The sequence below is a fragment of the Bubalus kerabau genome, chromosome 8, assembly GCF_029407905.1.
Source record: "Bubalus kerabau isolate K-KA32 ecotype Philippines breed swamp buffalo chromosome 8, PCC_UOA_SB_1v2, whole genome shotgun sequence".
Lineage (NCBI taxonomy): Eukaryota > Metazoa > Chordata > Mammalia > Artiodactyla > Bovidae > Bubalus > Bubalus kerabau.
The window spans coordinates 74,300,295-74,325,565 of NC_073631.1; the positions used below are offsets into that span (position 1 = coordinate 74,300,295).

The window sequence follows — 25,271 nt, forward strand, 5'->3', positions numbered from 1 at the left end:
AATGCAGGAGACCCACGTTTGATCCCTGGGTTGGGAAGATTCCCCTGGAGAAGGAAATGGCAACCCATTTCAGTATTCTTATCTGGGAAATTCCATGGACAGAGGAGCCTAGCGGGCTACGGTCCATGGGGTGGCAAAAAGTCAGACATGACTGAGCAACTAAGTACTTAACACCCCAGAATGTGTCAGGTGGCAAAATTCTAATTTTGTTTTCTAATACAGTTTTTAATCTGTAACACTGAGGCCTTAAATGTGAGAGGTACCCTTGGAGGTCAGCCAGAGAAGAGCCAGCTGACCTCATAGTGTCTTGTAGCGGACACGACAGTATACTTTCCAAAGCTGCTATTTTGTCCTCCTTCCTGCTGACAAAGAGCACTTTGATTCTGCTCAGATATGGACAACCTTGTATTTGAAGGGAAGCCAAGCCCCGTCCCTGGCCGTAGCGTCTCAGTCAGACTAAACCGATGTAACAGTTTCTCCCTCTTCCCAATGACTGACTTAGGAATGGGCTTGGGATTATGAGATGGGGGAAAAATCTTCTGGCAGCTTGAAACTAAAGAGAGGGTCATTTCCTTTCCATCCCTGACTAGCTGTGTGAATTGTTTCTGTAGTCAACCTGAAACCAGGAAGAGGCAAGTCTGAGGCCAGTACCAGGGGGCTGAGGATGGCAGTGAGAAAAGGCAGAGTCTGCCCTGTAGATGACACCACTGAGTCTCTGAGTTGGCCACCCTGGAACCTCTCCACCTGTGCACACCTTAACATATGAGATGACCAGTGTCCTTATTTGTTAGGCTATTTTAGGGTGGTTTTTTTCCAGCTGAATGTACACTAATGGCACCCCACTGACGCAGACACTCAGACACAACATACTATTGGTTCGGCCAAAAAGTTTGTTCATATTCTATGGAAAAACCCAAACAAACTTACTGGCCAGCTCCATACTTAATCACTCCCCTAACCCACTCCAGTGTTCTTGCCTGGAGAATCCCAGGGACGGGGGAGCCTGGTGGGCTGCCGTCTATGGGGTCACACAGAGTCGGACACGACTGAAGCGACTTAGCAGCAGCAGCAGCAAGCTGAAATTAAAGTGTCGCAGGGAATGTTGTAGCAGCTTACTGCTGAGCCTCTACAAACTGAGATATATTCATGCAACTAGAAGATGATTCAGAATCCCACCTACTTCTGTCGATAAGATTATCTTTTTCTGCACAGGGACAGGTTAATCCCCCTCCTGTGCACCTCTCTGTTGCTACCTCTGCCACTCTGCTGCTGCTGCTAAGTCACTTCAGTCGTGTCTGACTCTGTGCGACCCCATAGACGGCAGCCCACCAGGCTCCCCCATCCCTGGGATTCTCCAGGCAAGAACACTGGAGTGGGTTGCCATTTCCTTCTCCAATGCATGAAAGTGAAAAGTGAAAGTGAAGTCGCTCAGTCGTTTCTGACTCTTCGCGACCCCATGGACTGCAGCCCACCAGGCTCCTCCGTCCATGGGATTTTGCAGGCAAGAGTACTGGAGTGGGGTGCCATTGCCTTCTCCCTGCCACTCTGCAGTTACCAACAACTTTGTTATTGGGTGACCTTTTCTCTCTCATGGCTTCTGTTTGCTCATAGTTTCTGCTGCCTAATTTTTCTCTGGATATCTTTCAGCTTCTGCAACAGACAACTTAATGTACCTGCATTTCAATTTTTCTAGAAAAGGGTGACAGCCCAGTCATATAAGCCATGTCATCCATTGCTGACAACACTATAAGTTGACTGCACTTGGGTTCTAGGTTCAGCCCGATTCTACCTGGTGCCCTGGGTGGATGGTCACATGGTACAATGTGCCAATTTATGCAGAAAGAACCATGTAGAAAGGAATTGTGGAGAATAGGGAGCATCATGAAGTGTTCTCTGTTCAGTACTAGGGCAGCTTGCCAGATGTCCTGCCTATACTAATTCTCCTGTTATTCCAAAATCATAGAAGCTTTGGCCGGATGTGTGTTTACCCAGCTAATGACACGTCCCAGACTCCTGCTAGGTATGGCCAAGTGACTATATTCTGATTCAAATACTGTAAGTAGAAGTGTTATGTGCAGTTTCTGGGATGTGCCTTTAGAATGAAAAGTATGTTTCATCCCCCTCCTGGTCTCCCTTCCTGTTGGCTACACATGGAAAGAAGGATGAAAGCAGGAGCAGCTTTCTTCCACCTCCAGACGGAAAGAGCATGTCTGGCAAACCAGCAAGATCTATGGACACTGGGACCCAACACTTAGAGTCACCAGTTTGTCTTAGTTTGCCCAGGACAGTGTGGGTTTTAGCATTGAAAATTCCACAAACCGAGGACCAATCCTAGACAAACTGGATGGTTAGTCACCCTAGACAGTCAAACTACCACACCAACTCTGGACCATCTACTTAAATTCTTGTTAGAGAGCAAAAACCAACCAGAAACAAAACCCAAACCATTTTCTTGGTTTGCATCACCCTATCCTATCTTCTAATTCATACAGATACATTTGGTCTAATGAACCTTGTTGACCATGGTTTTGCTGTTGCTCAGCCTGACATCTGATGCTGAGGTCTGGAGCTCCTCAGCCGGGCTTCTAGACCCCATTGTCAGGGCTGCCATGTGTGGGTTCCAATCAGAATGGAGGCTCCTGAAGAGGCTGAGACCTAGTTGAATCCTAGCTCTAACCTGGTCCTTCTCCTTGGAGCTCTCAAACACACACAAACATAAATACACACATAAACACACATAAAAACACACATACACGGGCACAAACAGGCACACACATCCACACACACGGTCTCTCCTCTCTCTCCTCTCTCTCTCTCCCCACTCTCTCCCCCAGCTCCACCTCTTTTTTCATACTCAGTCTTTTAGAGGAAGCCTTTATGGGGAACAGATGGGAAGCTGGAGTAGATTCAAGGGCAAAATAGATTTTCTTTTCCTTTTTTGAAATCACACAATGCATGTTCCTTGAAAAAAAAAAATTAGAAAATGGAGTTTGGTTTCATAAACTTATTTTTAAAGGCAAACTAAATGAGAACAATAAATATAACCCATGAGGATTTAATCCCCTTTGGACACAGCAAGTAACACCACTCTCATATCAAAGGGCAGGAACTTATCTGATTATGCGCGGAGAGAGGAAGGTGCAGGAGAGGGAGGGGGCGTTTCTTGGAAGCAGAGGCCTTCAGGCTCATTGGCAAAATATGGCCTTGCTTCTCCAGGAAGTCGCCTGCAACAATGGCCCCACCAAGAGTCAGTGACTCTCTCGGTGTCTGTTTTTTCCAGGAGAGCCTTAGTTTCAAATATCCTACCTTCTGTCCCTAAGAGCCATCTAACACCAAACTCAGTAGTTCAGTTCCTCAGCTCCATTTCCTATACTGCTTTCTGCTCCCTAAAGCAACCCTAAAACCCTGGGTCAGGCCATGGGTATGGGTTTTGTTCAGCTGATAGGCAAGACCACGTTTTGAAGTCCTGACTATAAGGGCACTTTCAGGGTATCCAAATTTTGTTGATTAGTTAAAAAATTTTTTTCATTTTCCCATTTATTCTGAAGAGTTCAACTTGTGTAGGGAAGCCAACTGTGTTATTTTCCAGAAAAGTCTTTTTTTTAATTTCTATTCATGGTGGATGTTTATGTTCATTTTTTAATCATAAAAGTAATATATTACTTTTACCAATAGAAAAATGTAAGTAATTATAAGCTAAAAGGGAAGAATAAAATGGAACGTTCCTGATTTCATACCACCCCCAAAAAATTAGTGCTAATATTTTTGGCATACAATTTTAAACTTTTTAGCCTTATTTCTATTATATACATTTCTGTATTATACACATAAATGAATCTCTGGTCTTTTCAGAAATACAAGGACATGATTTGCATCAGATTGGTTTGGAAAATAAATTCTCTTTGGGGCAGGAGGTGAGAATAGTGACCTAAGAAAAGATAAAGTGAGGCATCTCATCAGGTGCATTTGTGTAATAGTAGTTAATATTGGCTCTAAAAGGTTTCAATTAAGTGATTTATTTATGTTTAAATTTTAACTGAAATGTATTTATGGTTAAATTTTAATTGAAATAAAAGCAAATCCTAGTGAGATGGTGAAAACCTGGTTATAAAATAAAACCTGTGATTGAAGGTGAATGAGAGCTGTTCACCTAGGTCCACCTCTTTGCGACCACATGGACTATACAGTCTGCAGAATTCTCCTCGCCAGAATGCTGGAGTGGGTAGCCATTCCCTTCCCAACCCAGGGATTGAACCCAGGTCTTCCACATTTCAGGCAGATTCTTTACCAGCTAAGCCACCAGGGAAGCCTGGAAAAAAAAAAAAAAAAAAACCCTATGATTAGCTTTAAAATAAAATGGTAGTGGTTATGGAGGAAGGAGTGGATATAGATGAAACAGGATTGCCCATAGTTGATAATTATTGAAGCTGGATGATAGATACAGGGAAGTTTATTGTATTACTCTATTTTCTTTGGTATAGATTTGATATTTTTGATAACAAAAAGTTAAGCAACAAGTAAACTCAGCAACTGACTCATAGCTCATTAAAGTCTGACTTAAGCCTTTCCATTTTTGAGACATCACTTTTCTCAGAAGAACCACCATCAGGAACACTGTCTTAGTCACATGAAGTTAGTCACAATGACCACCGTGGCCACTCTTCCTTACCGCCATGCATCCTTAGCAAAGGTTACTAGAGACAGGCTGGAGCAGGTAGGCAGCAAGTAGAGGCAGCAATGTCAAAGAGTCCCTAGTAGTTTTGTGAGTTTGAAATATCAGGGAATTCTAGTCATTTCACAAATTTGTGTTGATTTTGCAATCTAAACAAAGTGATTTTTAGGCAAATTATTTCTTCTCAACCTGACACGCAACAGATGGTCCACATTCATCCTCCTTCCTTCTCTTTGAGTTATTAAGAAATCTGAAAGGAGGTCTTTGCCTTCTTAGACTTATAATAGAGTTATAAAGATACTGTGTCCATGTCATCTTTTGTAACATCATGAGAAAAAAACCACCATAAAACCTAGTATTGGAATTCCACTTAGGAAAGGAACTGTCTTCACTGGGAAAACTAACTTGATAAAACACTGTGGGTGAAAAATGACACTCTAAGAGTGTGGCTTGGCAGAAGACAAACCACAGAGATTGCAAAATCCCAGGACCTATTATGTAGTTTTTAGTTGCTTGCTTTGCTTTCTTATAAACACTTTCTGTTTCCCCAAGCATTCAGGAACATCTTCCACATACATATGCCTCATGTGGGTGGTATTTGTGTAAATGAGAAGTAGAGGCTGGATTCCATAGCTGTATCTCCTCTAAAGAGAGGATAGACTAGATGAACCTAATAAGTTTGCAGACCTGGGGTCTTAAAGCTAGAAATGAGCAAAACATTTAAGTCCTGGGAAATGCTTGAAATCTTTGGGGGTAGTCCTGATTCTAGTTTGAGGACTCAGGGGGAGATACACATTGTTGTTTTTTTTTAAATGTCAAGCAGGTAACCATGATCTGTTTGTTTTAAGTACAAATGAGTGCTGCCACCAAGAAATAGCAGGGAGAGATGGAGGAGGTATGAAGGAGATGGAGGATGAGCAGGGCCTGTCAGTCCCTCAAACTCAGACTAGTACCAGACAAGAGTGTCTCAGGAAGACAGATTTTAAAAGATACTTACTCCTTGGAAGGAAAGTTATGACCAATCTAGATAGCATATTAAAAAGCAGAGACATTACTTTGCCAACAAAGGTCCATCTAGTCAAGGCTATGGTTTTTCCAGTAGTCATGTATGGATGTGAGAGTTGGACTGTGAAGAAAGCTGAGCACTAAAGAATTGATGCTTTTGAACTGTGGTGTTGGAGAAGACTCTTGAGAGTCCCTTGGACTGAAAGGAGATCCAACTGGTCCATTCTAAAGGAGATCTGTCCTGGGTGTTCATTGGAAGGAATGATGCTAAAGCTGAAACTCCAGTACTTTGGCCACCTCATGCGAAGAGTTGACTCATTTGAAAAGACTCTGATGCTGGGAGGGATTGGGGGCAGGAGGAGAAGGGGACGACAGAGGATGAGATGGCTGGATGGCATCACCTAGTTGATGGACGTGAGTTTGAGTGAACTCCGGGAGTTGGTAATGGACAGGGAGGCCTGGCATGCTGCAATTCATGGGGTCACAAAGAGTCAGACATGACTGAGTGACTGAACTGAACTGAAAGAAAGTGGGGTGCCTTTTTTTATAACCTGGACCCCACACACTTTCCAAAGGATTTGTGGATCTGAGGGACACACATCTATATAAACAGGGCGGAATTAAAGACAAAAACAGGATCAGAAGCCACAAAAAAGAGCAAGGATCTGGTTGTGTACTGGGAACAAGAGAAGATGATGTGGTTATGGCATCTGAGCCTTCTGGTACTCCAGGAAGTAGATACCCACAGAGCTTTCCATAGCTGACAAAGGGATGGAGAATGCTTGCTTCCAGAAAGAGTTTCTTTCAAGGGATATTTTCATCTATGTATATGCTAATCTCTGCATTTTAGCTCTGCAAAACCCAAGGGACCTTGCTATCACTATTTTAGAAGACACAGTCTCTTATAAAGGGAGCTATGCTGATAAATGACAACATGACTATGACTGTTAACTGGTCTTAAAAATTCTTTAGATCTGCATAATATAACTAAAGCTAAGACTCTCCATAAAACATGAAAATAAGAACCGATGCCAAATCAGCAAATGGAAGAACAATATGCATTGCCATCAACTATGAACAATCAAAATGAATTAGTCATAAACTAGATTAAAATGAAGGCCACAGATCCATGGACTTATGATTTGCCCTAAAATATGAAAGAATAATAATGGCACTTTATCTTAAGCTCTCCAACTTCATTTTTTTCATTGTGCTTCAGGTACTGGCTATAAAATTTGAGATGTCTAAATCATAAAATAGAATTATAGCCCAAATGATTTAAACAGCAGCTAAGACTAAATGCTAAATTTGTTTATACCCAAGAGCATATAAGTGCCTGAATGGAATTGAGTTTAAGAAGAAAATACAGGCACACCTCGTTGTATTGTGTTTTGCTTTGCTGCACTTCACAGATATTGTGCTATTTACAAACTGAAGGTTTGTGGCAACCCTGCCTCCAGCAAGCCTATTGACACCATTGTTCCAACCAGATTTGTTCACTTTGTGTCTCTGTGTTACATTTTGGTAATTCTGACAATATTTCAAATTTTTTCATGATTGTATTTGTTATGCTCATCTGTGATCAGTGATCTTTGCTGTTACTATTATAATTTTGGGGTGCCACAAACTGCACCCACATAAGATGGCAAACTTGATAAATGTATTTTGACTGCTCCACCAACTAACCATTTCCTCATTTCTCTCCCTCTCCTTGGATATCCCTTTTCCTTGAGACACAATATTGAAATTCAGTTCAGTTTAGTGACTCAGTCATGTCCGACTCTGCAAACCCATGGACTACAGCATGCCAGGCCTCCCTGTCCATCACCAACTCCTGGAGTTGACTCAAACTCATGTCCATTGAGTTGGTGATGCCAGCCAACCATCTCATCCTCTATTGTCCCCTTCTCCTCCCACCTTCAATCTTTCCCAGCATCAGGGTCTTTTCAAATGTCAGTTCTTCGCATCAGATGGCCAAAGTACTGGAGTTTCAGCTTCAGCATCAGTCTTTCCAATGAATATTCAGTACTGATTTCCTTTAGGTTGGACTGGTTGGATCTCCTTGCAGTGAAATTAGGCCAGCTAATAACTCTACAATGGCCTCTAAGAGTTTAAGTGAAAGAAGAGTCACATGTCTCTCACTTTAAATTAAAATCTAGAAATCACTAAGTTTAGTGAGGAAGACATGTTGAAAGTCAAGACAAGCTGAAAGTAGGCTGCTTGCACCAAACAACAAGTTGTAGAATGCAAAGGAAAACTTGGAGGAAATTAAAACTGCAACTCCAGTGAATGCATGAACATTAAGTAGAACAGCCTTATGCTGTTCTGTGTTTCTGTAAAGAAAGTTTTGGTGCTCTGGATAGATCAGAGCAGCCACAACATTCCCATAAGCCAAAGCCTAGTCCAGAGCAAGGTCCTAACTCTCTTCAATGCTATGAAGATTGAAAGAGCTGAGAAAGCTGCAGAATAAAAGGTTGAAGATAGCAGAGGATAGTTTATGAAGTTTAAGGGAAAAAAAGCTATCTCCATAACATAAAAGAGCAAAGTGAAGGAGCAAGTGCTGATGTAGAATTGCAGCAGATTATTTAGACGATCTAAGGTAATTAGGGCTTTCCTTGTAGCTCGGTCAGTAAAGAATCTGCCTGCAGTACAGGAGACCTGGGTTTGATCCCTGGGTTGGGAAGATCCCCTGGAGAAGGAAATGGCAACCCACTCCAGTATTCTTGCCTGGAAAATCTCATGGACAGAGGAGCCTGGTGGGCTGCAGTCCATGTCGCAAAGAGTTGGGCACAACTGAGTGACTAACCCTTACTTATTTACTTACTTAAGGTAATTAATGAAGGTGGCTACGCCAAACAGGTCTTCAATGTAGATAAAAATGCCTTCTATTGGAGGAAGATATCATCTAGGACTTTCATAGCTAGAGAGGAAAAGTCAGTACCTGGCTTCAAAGCTTCAAAGGATAGGTTGATGCTCATATTAGAGGATCATGTAGCTGCTGACTTTAAGTTGAAGCCAGTACTCATTTATTATTTCAAAAGTCCTAGGGCACTTAAGAGTCATGCTGAATCTACTCTGCCTGTGCTCTGTAAATGAAACAACAAAGCATGGATTACAGCACATCTGTTTACAACATGGTTTACTGAATATTTTCAGCCTAGTCTGGAGACCAATTGCTCAGGAAAAAAAGACCACTTTCAAAATATTACTGTCTATTGACAATACACCTAGTCATCCAAGAGCTCTGATGGAGATGTATAATGTGATTAATGTTGTTTTCATGCCTGGCTAACACAACATCCATTCTGCAGCCCATGGATCAAGGAATGCTTTCAACTTCAGAGTCTTATTAAGAAGTACATTTTGGAGCTTCCCTGGAAAGCTTCACTTTACAATGCAGGTGGTGGGGTTTGATCCCTGGTTGGCAAGCTAAGATCCCACATGCCTCGTGGCCAAAAAAAAAAAAAAAGAAAAAACCCATAAAACAGAAGCAATGTAACAAATTCAATAAAGACTTTTAAAGAAGGGCCTGTATCTTAAAATAATAAAAATAAATACATTTCATAAGGCTATAGCTGCAATAGGTAGTAATTCCTCTGATTTTGGGCAAAGTAAATTGAAACCCCATGAAAAGAATGTATCATTCTAGGTGCCATTTAAGAACATTTGTGATTCATGGGAGAGGCCAAAATATGGACATTAACAAGAGTTTGGAAGGCATTAATTGCAAGCCTCATGGATAACTTTTAGGGGTTGAAGACTTCAGTGGAAGAAGTAACTGCAGATATGATGGAAATAGCATGAGAACTATTGAATAGAATCATAACTGGAACCTGGAGATGAGGATGAATTGCTGAAATCTTGTGATACAGCTTAAGCGGATGAGAAGCTCTTATGCACGAGCAGAAAAAAGCAAAACAAAACAATGGTAGTTCCTTAAGAAGGAACTTATGCCTGTGAAAATACTGTGACTGTTGTTGAAATAACAACAAAGGATTTAGAATAGTGCATAAACGTAGCTTATAAAACAGTGGCAGAGTTTGCAAAGGACTGACTCCAATTTTGAAAAAAAAGTTCTACTGTAGGTAAAATGCCATCAGGCAGCACTGCATACTACAGAGAAACTGTTCATGAAAGGAAGAGTAAATTCAGCTAACATAATTGTTATCTTAAGAAGTTGTTATAATTGCCCCAGCCTTTAGCAACCACTATCCTGGTCAGTCAGCAGCCATTAAGCCAGGACCCTCCACCACCAAAAAAGATTAGGGCTCCTTGAAGGTTAGATGATGGTTGCTGCTGCTACTAAGTTGCTTCAGTCGTGTCCGACTCTATGCGACCCCATAGACGGCAGCTCACCAGGCTCCCCCGTCCCTGTGATTTTCCAGGCAAGAACACTGGAGTGGGTTGCCATTTTCTTCTCCAATGCATGAAAGTGAAAAGTGAAAGTGAAGTTGCTCAGTTGTGTCCAACTCTTTGCGACCCCATGGTCTGCAGCCTACCAGGCTCCTCCATCCATGGGATTTTCCATGCAAGAGTACTGGAGTGGGGTGCCATTGCCTTCTCCAACTTTTAAATTAATTTATGTACATTTTTTAGATGTGCTATTGAACACTTAATATACTACAGTGTAGTATAAATACAACTTTTATGCAAGTTGGGAAACAAAAAACTTGTGTCACTAGCTTTATTGCGATATTTATTATGTGATCTGGAACTCAACGTACAGTAGCTCCCAGGTATACCTGTAGAATGAAAAAAAAATCTATCACTGACGAGTTTCCGGGAGACCAAGGACAGATTCTTCAGGAATGAAGGTGGGTGAAAGAAAAGCATATGCTGTTGCTGAGTGCAGACTTGTACACCATCTGTGCCTACAGCCTCTCAGACTAGGAAGGCAGTTCAGGTCAAGAGCGTGGTGTTCCTTGAAAATGCAATCCCATAACCTAACCAGCACCTGTTAGCTCTGCCTCTCCCCATCCCAACAGGTCCTTAAAAGCTATTGAGTGTTTCATTGTTTGAAATAACCCAAGTTCCAAGCAATTAGATTCTTCATCTTTGAAGGTCAAGTCTCATCGAATGGCCTCTTTTATAGGTAAAAGAGACATTAGCACATAGAAGGAGAGGTAACTAGCCAAGAAAAAAAAACCCAAAGAACAAATCTATGTGCATGCTCAGTTCTGTTGAATTTTTTGTGACCCCATGGACCATAGTCCAGGCTTCCCAGTAGCTCAGGGGTAAAGAATCCACCTACAATGCAGGAGATGCTGGAGATGCGGGGTCAATCCCTGGGTTGGGAAGATCCCCTCAAAGAGGGCATGTCAACCAATTCCAGTATTCCCATGGACTGAGGAGCCTGTGCTTAGTTGCTCAGTCATGTCTGACTCTTTGCCACCCCATAGACTGCAGCCCATCAGGCTCCTCTGTCCAGGCAAGACTACTGGAGTGGGTTGCCATGCCTTCCTCCAGGGGATCTTCCCAACCCAGGGATCAAACCCAAGTCTCTCACACTGAAGGTGGATTCTTTACTGTCTGAGCCACCAGGGAAGCCCAAGGATCCTGGCGGGCTACAGTCTATGGGGTTGCAAAGAGTCAGACACGACTAAAGAGACTGAATATGCATAAATGCATGGACTGTAGCCTGCCAGGCTCTTCTGTCCATGGGATTCTCTGGGCAAGAATACTGGAGTGGGTTGCCATTCCCTTCTCCAGGGAATCATCATTATCATCACCATACACATACACAATCTTTTCTCTAAGTTCTAGTAATTGGATTTCTGAAAAATTATGGAACTATATGAACCTCTTTTATAAAATCCCAATAACCTTTGCAAAGACATAAAACCAAGTTAGTCATGGAAACTACTAGCATCTGATGAAAAGTATGTCCATGAACTCAACAGCTATCATTTACTAGGCACCAAATAGATGCCAGGCACTGTGCCAATCACTTAATCTTGAATTCATAACACTTGACTTCATTTATTCATCTGTGCATCTGAAAGATACTTCTGGAGTGCCTACTCTGCTAGACATTGTGAAAAGTGCTCAGGAGGCAGCAACAAAGACAGCCACAACTTTCCTTCTTACAGAGCCTGCACCCCAGCAGGAAAACCAGACATTAGATAGACAACCGACTAATTAATTCGAATTGAGAAAATTACTATGAAGGAAGATAGGAGACTAAGATAAGCCTTATTAAATCTGTGGGTTGGGGAATGCTGCCAGGAGAAAGTGAAGTTGAAGCTGAGACCTGAAGATAAGCCAGAGGCCGCCACAGGAGCAGCTGGGGGTAGGGTGGTCCTTGCAGATCTAAGTCCTTTAGGAAGAAGCTCAGCTCTAGAGATGAAACAGAGGCCCAGACGGATAACCTGCCTGTGCTCACACAGCCAGTGGGGGTCAGAAAAGAACGCCATCCTAGTTAAACCTTTTCTACTGCACCAAGGGGCCTGTTACACACTCCAGATAAAGAAAGGCATGATTAATGTGTCCACCATGAATTCCAGTTGCTGTTCAGTCGCTAAGTCAGGTCCAGCTTTTTGCAACCCCATGAACTGTAGCACGCCAGGCTTGAGTCTGCTCAAACTCATGTACATTGAGTCAGTGATGCCATCTAACCATCTCATCCTCTGGCACCCCCTTCTCTTCTTGCCCTCAATCTTTCCCAGCATCAGAGTCTTTTCCAGTGAATCAGCACTTCACATCAGGTGGCCAAACTGTTGGAGCTTCAGCTTCAGCATCAGTCCTTCCAGTGAATATTCAGGGTTGATTTCCTTTAGGATTGATTGGTTTGATCCCCTTGCTCACAAAGGGACTCTCAAGAGTCTTCTCCAGCACCATAGTTTAAAAGCATCAGTTGTTTGGCACTCAGCCTTCTTTATGGTCCAACTCTCACATCCATACATGACTACTGGCAAAACCAAAGCTTTGACTATACTTTTGTCATCAAAGTGATATCTCTGGTTTTAAATATGCTGTCTAGGTTTGTCATAGCTTTCCTTCCAAGGAGCAAGCATCTTTTAATTCCATGGCTGTAGTCACCATCTGCAGTGATTTTGGAATCCAAGAAAATAAAATCTGTCACTGTTTCCACTTTTTCCCCTTTATTTGCCATGAAGTGATGGGACTGAATGCCATGATCTAACCATAGATCCAGGGAGCTCAGAGGACACAAAGCTGGACAAATACCAAAGAAATTATACCTAGACATGTCATATCCAAACTGCGGGAAGTCCAAGAGAAAGGAAGAAATCTTGAAAGATGAAAATATAATGCTCATCAGATAGTGGTAAATGCTAAGGGGGAAAAGGGGGCTAAGAAATTGTCCCGGGCAGAGGGCAGGGTGATTCTCTCCTAGTCACTCTATGGAAAATTCTGAACTTCACCCTACCCCTTTTTTTCCCTTTAATTTTGTGGAAATTTTCAGTTGTTACTGCTTCAGGTATTTCTTCTGGCCCTTTTTCTCTGTCGTCTCCTTTTGGTATTCTCATTGAATAGACATCATCTTTTTTCATTGTCTCACAGTTCTTAGATATTTAGTTCTATCTTTTTCAGTTATTTTGCTCTTTGTTTTTTGGCCTTGGACGTTTCTATTGACATTTCCTCAAGCTCAGAGATGCTTACTTCAGTCATGTCCAGTCTACTAATTAGTCCACCAAAGGCATTCTTCATTTTTCTTATAATATTTTTGATCTCTAGCATTTCTTTCTCATTCTTTCTTAGAATTTCCATCTCTCTGCTTACACTACTCTCAGTTTCTGTCAGGAGTGTTTTCTGATGACAACCAATTCTCCAGTTATCTGATTTTAACAGGGTGCCCAATAATTCAATTCAACTCTGACACCAAGTCCTGAATTTAGAGACATAAGAGATATGGGTTCCATCCTGGGGTCAGGAAGATCCCCTGGAGAAGGGCATGGCAACCTACTCCAGTATTCTTGCCTGGAAAATCCCATGGACAGAGGAGCCTGGCAGGCTACAGTCCATAGCGTCACAAAGAGTTGGACACGACGGAAGCGACTTAGCATGCATGTATGCCACAGGTTAAGGGCTCAGTTCCACAAGATTGTTTCCACTGCAGACACCAATCCAGGTATCAAGGCTCCAGGGTACCCGCAGTTTTGTTTGACTTGACTACAAATTTGGAGAGTCCTACAACTTCCTCCTACAAGTTTGATAATTTTCTAGAATAATTCATAGAAATCAGAAAAACATTTTGCTTACTATTACCAGTTTGTTATAAAGACACAGCTCAGAGGCAGCCAAATGGAAGAGATGCATAGGGCAAGGTATGGGGTGAGGGTCATGAAGCTTTCATGCTCTCTCTGGGTGCACCACTTTCCTGGCATCTCAGTGTGTTCACCAACTTGGAAGTTCTACTAACTCTGTTGTTTACTGGGGTTTTATGGCGGTTCTATTACAGAAGCATGATCATTTAAACTGTTGGTGACTGGTGATTGAAAATAATATCTAGTCCCTTTACCTTGCCAGAGGTCAGGGATGTGACTGAAATTTCCAACCCTCTGGTCACATGAGTTGGTATTGCTGGTGCTCAACCTCCGTCCTGAAACCATCTAGGCATCACTCAGCCAAGAGTCATTTTATCAACACAACAAAGACAACATCATCACTCAGAAGATTCCAAGAGTTTTAGGAGTTCTGTGCCAGGAGCCAGGGACAAAGACCAAAAATTTTTTTCTTCTATCACAGTTATCTATGTTCTTATATATTATTTACTTTTAACCATTAGAACCCTTAGCATATAAAATAGAGTAATTTTAAATTCCTGGTCTGATTACGCCACTATTTCTGCCATATTTGAGTCTAGATCTGATGCTTACTCTGTCTTCTCCAGTTGTTTTTGGTTTTCAGTATGCTATGTAATTTTTTGTTGAAAGCTGGGCATGATGTATGTCTTAGGTAAAGGAACTGGGGTAAATAGGCCTTCAGGGATGTGGTGAAGATGGCAAGGAGGGCAAGTGTTCCATGATCCTCGGTTAGATCTCACTCTTAAAGTTTTTTTAGTTGAAGTAGAGTTTATTTACAGTGTTGGGTTAGTTTTAGATGTACAGCGAAGTGATTCTTTTCTATTATAGGAGATTACAAGATATTTAATATAGTTCCCTGTGCTATACAGTAGGCCCTTGTTATTTTTTTATATACTTGTTTATTTTTTATATACTAGTGTGTAGCTGTTAATCCCAAATTCCTAACTTATTCCTCCCCCCTATTTCCCTTTTGACAACTATAAGGTTGTTTCTGTTTTATAAATAAGTTCATTTGTATGAATTTTTTTAAATTACACAAATCAGTAATATATTGTCCTATTCATTTTTGTCTGACTTACCTCAGTAAGTATGATAATCTTTAAGTCCATCCATGTTGCTGCAAATGGCATTATTTTGTTCTTTTTTCTGGCTGAGTAGTACTCCATTGTATATATGTATCACATCTTCTTTATCCTTCTGTCTGTCAGTGGACATTTAGGTTGTTTCCATGTCTTGGAGATTGTCAATGATGCTGTTATGAACATTGGGGTATATATATCTTTTCAAATTAGAGTTTTCTGCAAATATATGCCCTGGAGTAGGATTGCTGGATCTTATGGCTGCTCTGTGTTTAGTTTTTAAGGAATCTCTGTGCTGTCCTCCGGAGAAGGCAATGGCACCCCACTCCAGTACTCTTGCCTGGAAAATCCCATGGACGGAGGAGCCTGGTAGGCTGTAGTCCATGGGGTCGCTAAGAGTTGGACACGACTGAGCGACTTCCCTTTCACTTTTCACTTTCACGCATTGGAGAAGGAAATGGCAACCCACTCCAGTGTTCTTGCCTGGAGAATCCCAGGGATGGGGGAGCCTGGTGGGCCGCCGTCTATGGGGTCACACACAGTCGGACACGACTGAAGCGACTTAGCAGTGCTTTCCTCCATAGTGGCTGCACCAGTTTACACTCCCACCAACCATGTAGGAGGGTTCCTTTCCTCCACACCCTCTCCAACATTTATTATTTGTAGACTTTTTGATGATGACCATTCTGACTGGTGTGAGGTGGTACCACATTGTAATAGTTTTGATTTGCATTTTCAAATAATGTGGAATATCTTTTCATGTGTCTTATGGCAATCTGTACGTCGTCTTTGGAGAAATGTCTGTTTAGGTCTTCTGTCCATTTTTTGATTGGATTGTTTAATTAAGCTGTATGAACTATTTGTATATTTTGGAAATTAAACCTTTGTAGGTCACATCATTTGCAAATATTTTCTCCCATTGTGTAGGTTGTCCTTTCGTTTTGGTTATAGTTTCCTTTGTTGTACAAAAGCTTGTAAGTTTAATTAGGTCCCATTTGCTTATTTTTGCTTCTATTTCTTTGGCCTTGGGGGCCTGTGATTACCTCTCAGACCTTTAGTGAACCTCTCAGTTTCTTTCTCCTCTCTTGGGTAGGACAGGGTGGCTAGAGTGGGCTGAAGTTGGGATGTCCCTCCTCCCAGGTCAGTTAGTGTCTTGATAAAATCTCACTAAGTTAGGTTCTGGTAAAATAGTTTCTGTCAAAGACAGACCTCTTTGTGAGGAAGCAGATGCATTTCAGAATGATTCCTTTTTTTTCTGCCTGTGCTGGAGGCATGAGATTTCCCTCTGGTACTCACAGTGAGAACCTGGCAGGGCCTGGAGGTAAAGCTTGCAGATGTGGAGTTTCTCACTTTTGGACTTGTCCACTCTGAGCCTCCAGCAATTGGTCAATTCAGTTCAGTTCAGTCGCTCAGTCATGTCTGTCTCTTTGCGGCCCCATGAATTGCAGCATGCCAGGCCTCCCTGTCCATCACCAACTCCCGGAGTTCACCCAGACTCATGTCCATCGAGTCGGTGATGCCATCCAGCCATCTCATTCTCTGTCGTCCCCTTCTCCTCCTGCCCCCAATCCCTCCCAGCATCAGAGTCTTTTCCAATGAGTCAACTCTTCGCATGAGGTGGCCAAAGTACTGGAGTTTCAGCTTTAGAATCATTCCTTCCAAAGAAATCCCAGGGCTGATCTCCTTCAGAATGGACTAGTTGGATCTCCTTGCAGTCCAAGGGACTCTCAAGAGTCTTCTCCAACACCACAGTTCAAAAGCATCAATTCTTCGGCGCTCAGCTTTCTTCACAGTCCAACTCTCTCATCCATACATGACCACTGGAAAAACCATAGCCTTAACTAGACGGACCTTTGTTGGCAAAGTAATGTCTCTGCTTTTCAATATGCTGTCTAGGTTGGTCATAACTTTCCTTCCAAGGAGTGAGCGTCTTTTAATTTCATGGCTGCAGTCACCATCTGCAGTAATTTTGGAGCCCCCCAAAATAAAGTAAAAGTAAATTGTAAACAGGCAATACAGTTTTTGGTAAATTGGTAATTGGCAATTTGTAATTGGTCAATTACAGTCACGTTTTCCTACCTCAGCACTGGTTCCTGCAGAGGTTTCTGCTCTAGTAAATTGGGATTCTTTCTATCTGCAGGTCTTTTTCTCCAAGATAGCATTTTGCCCTCTGGCCTCACCCCTCTAACAATTCTAAAAAGAGCTACTGAATATTTCAGTTTGTTCAGTTTTTAGTTGTTAGGATGCAGTAGTGACTTTCAAACTCCTAAAATGCGAGAGTAGAAATGTACATATATTTCTTTATTTTCCTATTTATTGTCATTTCAATAAAAAAAGTCCAGTAACCAAGCAAAAATCTACATATGTAGTTCAAATACAAAGAAAAAGATCTGGGGTCTAAATTTTGTTACATAAAGTTAGGGAGTTAAGGGTCCTTGAAGGGGACCATTTGTGCATGTAGCCAATACAAAAGTATTTGTGAAAGGGGAAAGAAACTAGATCAAAGGGGATATTATACAGAAACCTGAGACAGATATTTTAGTATATGTCACCACCCTTTTGTTAATATACATATTATTTAAATAGTGCCATGGCAGTCCTGGTTAGACGATAAAGGGTTAAAGGAGGGACTAATGATGTAAGCCTTGACATCTACCCAAGAGTGAGAAAGAAGGTGATCTTCTCCCCTCCCTACTTTAGCTTTGATAATAAATACGTAGCCCTCTTTGTTCTGTTGCCATGAAAACAGAAATGAGTGAACAGCCTTCAGCACATACCAGCCAAACAGACCTGCAAGAATTAAACAATCTTGGCTATTCTTTAGCTGTTACTATTAGGTTGGTGCAAATTAGGTTGGTGCAAAAAATTAGGGTTTCAGACCATGAATTTTAAATCATCATAACTAGGTTCAAGCATCTTTAGCAATCAAAATAGGAACCATTACAATCAACACATTTTTGTCAATAAGAAATGTTTGCTTGTTCCTACAGTGTAAAAATTCATGTTTAGGATTCAGTGAACTCTTGGAAAGCATTTTTCTGCATCCTGATGGTGTGGAAGCATTTTCCCTGCAAAAAGTTGTCGAAATGCTTGAAGCAATAGTCAGTTGGCAAGAGGTCAGCTGAATATGACAGATAAGGAAAAACTTTGCAGTCCAGTTCATTCAACTTATGAAGCATTGGTTGTGCAATATGTGGTTGGACACTGTCATGGGGAAGAATTGGGCCCTTTCTGTTGACTGATACCCGCTTCAGGCAATACAGTTTTTGGTGCATCTCATCTGTTTACAGAGCATACTTCTCAGATGCAACAGGCAAGTTTGGTCTTGGAGAACAAAATGAAGCAGGTCAAAGGCTAACAGAGTTTTGTCAAGTGAGCACACTGGTCATAGCAAACAACATTTTCTAACAACACAAGAGACGACTCCACACATGGACATCACCAAATGGTCAATACTGAAATCAGACTGATTATATTCTTTGCAGTCGAAGATAGTGAAGCTCTATACAGTCAGCTAAAACAAGATCTGGAGCTGACTATGTCTCAGATCATCAGCTCCTTATTGCAAAATTCAGGCTTAAATGAAGAAAGTAGGTAAAACCACTATGCCATTCAGGTATGATCTAAATCAAATCCCTTATGATTATACAATGGAGAGGGCAATGGCACCCCACTCCAGTACTCTTGCCTGGAGAATCCCATGGACGGAGGAGCCTAGTAGGCTCCAGTCCATGGGGTCGCTAAGAGTCAGGCACGACTGAGCGACTTCACTTTCACTTTTCACTTTCATGCACTGGAGAAGGAAATGGCAACCCACTCCAGTGTTCTTGCCTGGAGAATCCCAGGGACAGAGAAGCCTAGTGGGCTGCCGTCTATGGGGTCACACAGAGTCGGACATGATTGAAGCGACTTAGCAGCAGCAGCACCATGATTATACAATGGAGGTGATGAATAGATTCAAGGGATTAGATCTGCAACACAGAGTGCCTGAAGAACTATGGACAGAGATTTGCAACATTGTACAGGAGGCAGTGACCAGTATCATCCTCAAGAAAAAGATATGCAAGAAGGTAAAATAGTTTTCTGAGGTGGCTTCACAAATACCTGAGGAAAGAAGAGAAGTGAAAAGAGAGAAAGGGAAAGATATACCCAACTGAATGTGGGGTTCCAGAGAATAGCAAGGGAAGATAAGAAGGCCTTAAGTGAATAATGCAAAGAAGCAGAGAAAAACAATAGAATGGGAAAGACTGGAGATCTCTTCAAGAAAGTTGAAGAGATCAGGGAACATTTCATGTAAGGATGGGCAAATAGATGGGGGAAAAGTGGAAATAGTGACAGATTTTATTTTCTTGGGCTCCAAAATCACTGTGGACAGTGACTGCAACCATGAAATTAAAAGATGTTTGCTCCTTGAAAGGAAAGCTATGAAAAATCTAGACAGCATATTAAAAAGCAAAGATATCACTTTGCTGACAAAAGTCTGTATATTCAAAGCTATGGTTTTTCCAGTAGTCATGTACAGATATATGGACATGACTGTCCATATGTGGAGAGTTGGACCATAAAGAAGGCTGAACACTGAAGAATTGATGCTTTTGAGTTGTGGTATTGAAGACTCTGAGAGTCCATTGGACTGCAAGGAGATCACGCCAGTCAATTCTAATGGAAATCAACCCTGTATATTCATTGGAAGGACTGATGTTGAAGCTGAAACCCCAATAGTTTGGCCACCATATGCAAAGAGCTGATTCATTGGAAAAGACTCTGATGCTGGGAAAGATTGAGGGCAAAAGAAGAAGAGGTAGTAGAGGATGAGATGGTTAGATAGCATCATTGACTCAGTGGTCATGAATCTGAGTCAACTCTGGAAGATAGTGAAGGACAGGGAAGCCTAGCATACTGCAGTCCATGTGGTCACAAAGAGTTGGAAATGACTTAGCAACTGAACAACTTCTCAGATGTATTGGTTTTGCCAGGATTCAGAAAGTTGTAGTGGATCAGACAGGCAGCAGACCACCAAACATTGACCATGACCTTTTTGAGGGGGGTGCAAGTTTGGCTTTGGGAAGTGCTTTGGAGCTTCTTCTTGGTCCAAACACTGAGCTGGTCATTGCCAAGTGTTGTATAAAATCCACTTTTTGTTGTGTGTGACAATCTGAGAAATGGTTCACTGCTGCATAGAATAAGAGAAGACAGCACATCAAAATGACTGTTTTTTTGATTTTTGGTCAGCTCATGAGGCACCCACTTACTGAGCTTTTTCACCTTTCCAATTAGCTTCAAATGCTAAATGACTGTAAAATGTTCACTGATGAGTTCTTCTGCAACTTCTTGTGTAGTTGTAAGAGGATCAGCTTTGACCCTCTCAATTGGTCACTGTCAGCTTCCAGTGGCTGGCCACTATGCTCCTCTTCTTCAAGGCTCTCATCTCCTTTGCAAAACTTCTTGACCCACCACAGCACTGTACCTTCCTTAGCAGTTCCAGGGCCAAGTGTGTTGTTGATGCTGCAAACTGTCTACTGCTTTACCACACGTTTTGAACTTGAATAAGAAAATTGCTCGAATTTGCTTTTTGTCTAACATCATATCCAGAGTAAGTAATAAGCCTTTAGCAAAAAACCATAAAGCAAGAAATACACATTAAAATGATGTATAACATAACCACATTTATTGAGAACGTATATCAATATCAAACAGCAAATTTCAAGAATGCAAAAACTGCTATTACTTTTGCACCAACCTAAAACAAACATTTGTAGCTAGACTTGTCCTTCACAGAGCTTCAAAAACACTAATTACTCTCTGACTCCAAAGATTATACTCTGCACCTGGCATTCTTCTCCCCACTACACTCTCTTGTAGCATTCTGCAATTCAGAAAAAAGGTTATGGGCTGATAACTTTAGGGTTACCACACCTGGTTGCTGAGTTGCCTGATGTCAACTGTGGTTTTGAAACTCTACAAGAGAAAAACAATGCAATGCCTTCATGAAGATATAAAACCTCTCTATTCCTGAGAGATGGGGGCACAGTTCCTGAGGCGCTAGCCTGCTGTGTTTCCCTTTTGACTAGCAAAAATCATGTAGGCACTCTTTTCTATTTCCTCCAAACTCTGTCTCTGTGTTTCTATTTGGCATTGGTGGGAGCCAAGATTTTGGCAACAGTTCTCAGGGCTCTGCTTCCTTATCTGCTTGCTTACATCTCTCACAAATGTCTTACACTCATAAATCCACTCTTTGCCTATCACTTAGCCCCACATTGAACTGTTTCTGCATCAAGACAAAAGAACCTGAGCTTCAACGAGTCCTGACACCAGGTGACTGGTTTCAATTCAGATAGTAGGTTTGAGTCCTCTTCTAAGTCAGGGATTAAGAGTTAGAGTCCCATCTTAGAGGATTCAGTGAGAACCCAATTCCTGATTCATAGATGGTGGACGACTTTTTGCTGTGTCTTCAGGTGGCAGAAGGGGAAGGGAGCTCTCTGGGACCACTTTTAAAAGGGCAGCAACTCCATTCACGAGGGCTCTGTCCTCAGTACCTAATCACCTTCCAGTGGCCCCACCTCCATTCACTGTCACACTTGGAGATTAAATGTCAACACACGCTAGTAAAGTAATGCTCAAAATTCTCCAAGCCAGGCTTCAACAATATGTGAACCGTGAACTTCCTGATGTTCAAGCTGGTTTTAGAAAAGGCAGAGGAACCAGAGATCAAATTGCCAACATCCGTTGGATCATGGAAAAAGCAAGAGAGTTCCAGAAAAACATCTATTTCTGCTTTATTCACTATGCCAAAACCTTTGACTGTGTGGATCACAATAAACTGTGGAAAACTCTGGAAGAGATGGGAATACCAGACCACCTGATCTGCCTCTTGAGAAATTGGTATGCAGGTCAGGAAGCAACAGTTAGAACTGGACATGGAACAACAGACTGGTTCCAAATAGGAAAAGGAGTTTGTCAAGGCTGTATATTGTCACCCTGCTTATTTAACTTATATGCAGAGTACATCATGAGAAACGCTGGACTGGAAGAAACACAAGCTGGAATCAAGATTGCCGGGAGAAATATCAATCACCTCAGAGATGCAGATGACACCACCCTTATGGCAGAAAGTGAGGAGGAACTCAAAAGCCTCTTGATGAAAGTGCAAGTGGAGAGTGAAAAAGTTGGCTTAAAGCTCAACATACAGAAAACAAAGATCATGGCATCCGGTCCCATCACTTCATGGGAAATAGATGGGGAAACAGTGGAAACAGTGTCAGACTTTATTTTTCCGGGCTCCAAAATCACTGCAGATGGGGACTGCAGCCATGAAATTCAAAGACGCTTACTCCTTGGAAGGAAAGTTATGACCAACCCAGATAGCATATTGAAAAGCAGAGACATTACTTTGCCAACAAAGGTTCGTGTAGTCAAGGCTATGGTTTTTCCTGTGGTCATGTATGGATGTGAGAGTTGGACTGTGAAGAAGGCTGAGCGCTGAAGAATTGATGCTTCTGAACTGTGGTGTTGGAGAAGACTCTTGAGAGTCCCTTGGACTGCAAGGAGATCCAACCAGTCCATTCTGAAGGAGATCAGCCCTGGGATTTCTTTGGAAGGAATGATGCTAAAGCTGAAACTCCAGTACTTTGGCCACCTCATGTGAAGAGTTGACTCATTGGAAAAGACTCTGATGCTGGGAGGGATTGGGGGCAGGAGGAGAAGGGGATGACAGAGGATGAGGTGGCTGGATGGCATCACTGACTCGATGGACGTGAGTCTCAGTGAACTCCCGGAGTTGGTGATATACAGGGAGGCCTGGCGTGCTGCAATTCATGGGGTCGCAAAGAGTTGGACATGACTGAGCGACTGATCTGATCTGATCTGTGAATATTGGGGTGATACATTCAGGCTATAGCAATGTGAATTTAATATATCATATTTATTATTCATTAGATTATATCATTATATATTATTCAATAATATTTAATATCATAAACATATCATATTATATATTATATATATTAGTATATAAAAACAATATAAATGCTGTTTTGTTTGAACTGATGATAAATAACATTAGCTAAGCAAATTAATTTGCTTAGAGTAGTGCTCCCAATCTTTGTCATATCGTATCGCACATAGAAAATATAAGTATTCATGTATAACCGATTCACTTTGCATACAGTAGAAACTAACACAACACTGTAAGTCAACTGTGCGAATGTGCTCAGTTGCTCAGTCATGTCCGACTCTTTGCAACCCCATGGACTAGAGCCCACCAGGCTCAGCTATCCATGGAATTCTCCAGCAAGAATACTGGGACAGGTTGCCATTTCCTACACCAGGGGATGTTCCCAATCCAGGGATCAACTATACTCCAATAAAAAAAATTAAAAAAAAAGTATTCGTACAAGAACCAGCCAGTAAGTGACTCACACCTCCAGGGCTGAAGGCTTCAATTTTTAGCTCCACTTGTCACTGCATGCTGCACCGTTTGGGAAACTCTTGCTTTAGGGGTAATGTTTAAAGCACTGAAGAGACCAATCTGTTTGACTAGACCTATTGGAATGACTGGCTCCCAAGGCCTAAAGATTGTTGAGGCCAAGAAGGGAAGAAAGTTATGTGGAGAAAAGATGTAATTGACAATTTCTCATTGTTAGGAAAGCCCTTCCCAGTCTGTTCTCAGCCTGTTTTTCCTGTCTCAGGTCCCCACTCCTGCCCCAAACTTCACCTACTACTTCACCTGGCTCAGGATATCATGGTCCCTCTCTCACCTGTCCTAAATCTTAACAATTCTTTGTTAGGCCCCAGGTTATAGCCAGGAAGTTTACATGTCTTCAAATGCAGAATCCCTCCCCCGTGCTTCTGGGATTTTTGGCCTACAGCACTGCATTTGAGCTTCCGACCCAGAATTTTAAAGTTTGAAGTCGTCTTAGAGATTAAGTGCAAACTTCAGTTGCCACGTGAAACACGTGGGGCCCAGAGAAGGCAGAGGGACCGTGGTGCCAACACCAGCTGGGGGCAGCCTTGGCACATGGGTGTCCTGTTTTCCTAGGCTTTCCACTACCTGGTGGTTTCATCTCTCTTATGCTAATGATGACACTTAATAATTTATTAATAGGTGAGAACTGACTCATTGGAGACTCTATATAATCTGTAGCAACAGCCAGATGGTCCTTAATAAAACATTAATAAAGCAAAAGCAGATGGCATTTAATAAAGACTCATATAAACATGCCCAAGAGCCATCAAAAGCATTTTTTTCTGGACTCTAATGGTGGAGAGTTATCAGACAAGACATAAAAGAGGAAATCACCCTCTAACTTGTGATCTGAGAAAATGTTTAAGGTTCTTGTATATATTATGAATAAGAAAATATTTAAAATGTAATTTTATCTCAGATTTCATATCCTTATAATGACTGTTCTGTGGCAATTTTAGAAGAAATGACAAAAGCTTGAGTAGAAACAAAAGGAAGTCCCTACAATTTCCTCCTCCCTTGAAAATCCAGCCAAAGCAAATTTCCATAAAAATAATATATTTTAATAGCAGAGTAATAGAAATCATTGGGTTGCAGAGGTTGTTTTAGGAATCACTATTTCAGAACAGAAGAAATAACAACCTGTTGTGAGTAAGTCAATACTAATTTACCTGAAGGTGAAAAGCTGAACTTTCAGGATTGTGTTTAAATGTTTGACTTCCTCCCAAAATTCACTTGTCAGGCAGTAATCAAAAGCTAAGGCTTGGACTGAGACTTGAGTTTATTAGTATCAATTGTGCAAGACTTGTAGGCTGCCTCTTGAGGATTTTTTTTACCATCTGGAAAATAGGGATAATAATACTTTATAGAGTTGTACAAAGAGTGGATGAAATAATGCTTATAAAGGACCATGCTGGACACAAAGTAAGCGGTCAAAAAAAGTAGCAATTATAGATATCAGAAGCTGGTATCTGCTGTTCTAACTAAACTAAAAGTAGCAAAGTTGTGAAATAGTGGTGTCCTATTTGTAAACCTTCCATGCATCTTTCAAAATCCTGATGAAACTCTGTTATCCAAAAAGGATATCAACATTTATGCTTTAACATACTTTTTTTTTTTTTTTTTTGGTCTCATTTCCATGTGAATATCTTTAGGAATATTTACATTTCAAACTACTTCTGATTCTAGAATGTGAGGCTTATTTCATAGCTGAGGGAATGTTTGGTATTGCCCTGTGTGGGTAGGACTTCTTTGGTGAGGAGAAAGTGACGAGAAATATAATCTAGAGA

The 25,271-nt window shown here is 41.5% G+C and overlaps 1 protein-coding gene across 8 annotated transcripts in view; it reads left to right on the forward strand.

The window, feature by feature from the left end:
* Window positions 1-25,271, forward strand: part of GSDME (gasdermin E) — a 116,470-nt gene that overhangs the window by 7,670 nt on the left and 83,529 nt on the right. The gene's annotated exons all lie outside the window — the stretch shown is intronic.